At 40.4% G+C, this 4,130-nt stretch overlaps 1 long non-coding RNA gene across 1 annotated transcript; it reads right to left on the reverse strand.

The window, feature by feature from the left end:
• Positions 1-1,171: 1,171 nt before the first annotated feature.
• Positions 1,172-1,896, reverse strand: LOC132112299 (uncharacterized). Its single transcript, XR_009424924.1, has 2 exons — positions 1,856-1,896; positions 1,172-1,718 (listed from the first exon to the last, which is right to left on the reverse strand). It is a non-coding gene; the product is annotated as an uncharacterized LOC132112299 (long non-coding RNA).
• Between the last annotated feature and the right edge of the window lie 2,234 nt (positions 1,897-4,130).

Here is a 4,130-nt window from a genome sequence, read left to right on the forward strand (position 1 = left end):
TCAAATGGATACCTGAACAATTTTCAATCTGGTTTCTGACCGCATCACAGCACAGAGACAGCACTCATTAAGATAATAAATGATATTCGCTTAAATTCTCACTGCGGAGTCCCACAAGGGTCAATTCTTGCACCGCTCTTGTTTAGCCTGTATATGCTCCCACAAAGTCAAATAATGAGAAAGAACAAAATTTCCTATCACAGCTATGCTGATGATACCCAGATTTACCTAGCCTTATCTCCAAATGACTACATCCCCATTGAAACATTACAGGCTCGACTACTGTAATGTTCTTCTGGCTGGACTTCCATCAAGCACAATCAAACCTCTACAAATGATTCAGAATGCAGCGGCATGACTGGTCTTCAATGAACCCAAAAGAGCCCATGTTACACCTCTCTTTATCTCCTTGCACTGGATACCAGTTGTGGCTCACATCAATTTTAAGACATTGATTCTTGCATATAGAAAAGCCACAGGCTCAGCACCCACCTACTTCCACTCACTATTACAAATATACATCCCCTCCAGAAGTCTGAGATCTGCTAGTGAGCGACGCCTCATGGTACCATCACAGAGAGGCTCAAAATCACTTTCCAGAACATTCTAGTTCACTAGTCCTGGCTGGTGGAATGATCTTCCCACCCCTATCCGGAATACTGAATCCCTGACAATTTTCAAGTGACAGCTGAAAACTCATCTCTTTCGAAAGTACATGGTTTCATCGTAAAAAAAAAAAAAAATAATAATAATAAAATAAATATTTATCTTTATTTATTCCTTCACTTTCTAGCTTGTACTTATTTGAAAAATATAAGTAAAAACTTGGTATTTCAAGCACTTCCTGTGTCTGTTTGCCTCTTTAAGAAGAATCGCTTTATGTATCCCACAACTGTAAATTGCTTTGAATTAAAAAGCATCTGCAAAATGGCTAAATGTAAATGTATATGTATATGAACAAACCCCTCATTGAAATCCTTCAGAATATAGAGAGGAATAAAATCTCAATTTCGGGGAAAATCTTACACTTAAGACTGGTTTTATGGTCCAGGGTCACATATGTACAAACCCCTCAGTAAAATCCTTCAGAATATTGAGAGGAACAAAATTGTAAATTCTGTGTGTAACATAATGACCCACATGGGTTAAGTAATCAGGCGCAAGGTGGTAGTACAGCTTTACTCAACAGGCACATTTTTATTCAAATAATTCAACATATTAAAAAAAGGTGTAACAGATCGTCAATGCAAATACCCACAAAGGAAATAATAATACATAAAAAGAAGCAAAAACAAAAAAAAAAAACGAAATCAACCAACAGATAGCCACGGGTTACCTATATCGTGAAGACAGAGTGGCATTCAAAATGCTCTCACCATAACAACGCTCACAGCAATCACACTGCAAACCTACAAAAAAGTAAGAAACACAAATAAAGTGACCAAACCACCACACAATCCCAGCCACCTCACCACCGCCATCCACACAGTGAGGATAACCCAGAAGCCATTGTTGGTTTGAAAAGAATTCTACAAAAAGAAAGAAAAACAAATTAATTAACAGTGGGTAATGCAAGTAGAACAAACCAGTCAGCACCATAGAACCATCCTTTTATGGCCTAGGTTTTCCTTATACAATTATGATCCAACATCCAACAAAAAAAAACAATAAATAAACCAAAGAAAATTAAATCTAAAGTAAATGGTAACCGTGCATCCCTGTAAGGGGAAACACAGTTAATTACAACAAAGAATTATTTACAACATAAAAAACACATCAATAAAATAAAACATTAAAAATAATTGCTGCACATAATAGAAAAACATTCAAAAGTTCCCTTCTAATTAAGCAATACCTCTAACATCCGTTATTTTGACGGACACTCAGGCAATAATCCGGCCAAAACACTAAAAACAAAAGAAAAGAAAATCATTAAAACATAATCCTGAAAACAATTTTATAAAATTATAAAACTACTACCTCCTTAATGGTGTGTATCATATATTCAGCTCGTAATAACGCTGCACCAGCATTTAACATAACTGCTCATCTGCTACTCTTCTTCTGAGGTGATCAATCATCAATTGAGGTTGTAGATGTGCCGTGACATCCATTCATCCACCAGTCAGTCAAAGACAGGATGCGAGAGAGCAAACGAACCTCGCTACTTCCTTATATAGCACTAGGGCTGATGGGACTTGTAGTGCCCCAACCATGTCTCATTACAATCTACCCCCCTAGATTAAAATCGACGTCCCGTCGATTACATCAACACTACAACCAGGGGCGGAACATTACATTCAAACCACTACTGGACAGCCTTGTCATAGGGAGAGCGAGCTGATGATTTAGCTAGACTTCAGTAGTAGAGGCTGAACGAGGGAGACGATATGGATTTGAATGACATCCAGCTGTTGCTCTCCTTGTATGGCTTACTACAGCTTCCTGTTGTTGAGGCTGATGGTCCTCTGCATAATCCACTACTGAAGTACAGAAGTTGGTATTATCTTCCTGTGGAAGTTGAGGCCTAATAACTTGGTCTTGGGCAGATGCATACTGAGGCGTTAGGGACACCGCTACCATGTCTTCATCTTGGTCTCTTGAAGTTTCCTGATGGTCAAATAGATCTAAAAGTCCAGGATCATTCAGGGGAGTATAAGCTGGTCGCAACTCACAATGGTGAATATGTCTAATATTACCACCTCCATCTGCAGGGGCAATAGCATACAACAGCTCCATGTCCATCTGGGCACTGGACCACTTTATAGGGGGTTGGATCCCAGGCATCCTGGATCTTATTCCTGCCTTTTATGTTATGGGCTCTCTGATACACAACCTGGCCTTCGCTTAGTTGTTTGTGGCGTACCTTTAGGTCATTTAATCGAGCACAATGTTCTGTAGCACATTGAAGGCGGGCTCGGGCCTTGCTAAATATTCGTTCCAAATTGTCTTTATGGTCCACCACCCAGTCTACTTCACTCTGGACATGGTTATCCAATCCCAAGAGAAAATCAACAGGTAAATGGGGCTCTTGTCCAAACATGAGGACATAAGGAGAAAACCCAGTAGACTGGTGATCTGTGGTATTGTAAGCATATATTACCTGGGCAAGATGGTCTGGCCAATGACGTTTTTCCTCTGGAGGCAAAGTACGCAGCAAGTCGTGCATTGTTCTATTAAAACGTTCACATTGGCCATTCCCTTGTGGTCGGTAGGGCGTGGTGCGAGTTTTTGAAATTCCATACAACCCACATAATTCTTGGATCAGCCTACTTTCAAAACACCGGCCCTGATCTGAATGAATTTGTCGTGGAACTCCAAACAAGTAGAACCAATGTTCCACTAAAACACGTGCCACTGTTGATGCGATTTGGTCTTTAGTTGGGATGGCTTGTGCAAATTTTGAAAATACATCAGTCATTACCAGTACATTTTCAAGTCCATTTGATGCAGGTTCAAGCAATGTGAAATCAACGGCCAGAATATCTAACGGCCTCTCTGCCATCAGGTGCCCCATAAAACTTCATACTTTTGGTCGTACCACTGTGCAGCGCTGGCATTTCTTACACCATTCCTCAATGAACTTGAACATGCCAGGCCAGTAACATCGATTTCTCACTAAACTTGCCGTCCGCTCAATTCCTTGGTGACCATGGTCATCATGCAGACCTGTAATAACTCTTTCCCTGAGAACAGCTGGTAACACGACCTGACGAATTTCACGATGTACCTCCTGGGGACAGAACCTCCGATACAGTATGTCCTCGATCCTCACCAGCTTCTCCCACTGCCTTACTAATTCAAGCACCTCTGATGATTCTGATGCTTTCTCCTGTGTATCTGGTGGCCTTTGACGATCACAATAAACAAGGCATTGATAAATTTTTCTTGATAAAAGATTTTCTCTAGGCTGTACAGGAAGAGCAGATATTTGACTTATGACTACATGTTGACTATCATGAGCATACTGATACAGTTCCTTTGGTAAAACAGTAGTCATAGCCAGTTCAGCTACAGATGCAGCATTTTTTTCTAGACAGAGCATCAGCATTAACATTAGAATGTCCAGGTTTATACCTAATTTCCAAATCGAAATCCGCAAGCTGGTTAGCCCATCGTTGTTCCAACGC

Source organism: Carassius carassius, chromosome 2 (genome assembly GCF_963082965.1).
Source record: "Carassius carassius chromosome 2, fCarCar2.1, whole genome shotgun sequence".
Taxonomy (NCBI): Eukaryota; Metazoa; Chordata; class Actinopteri; order Cypriniformes; family Cyprinidae; genus Carassius; species Carassius carassius.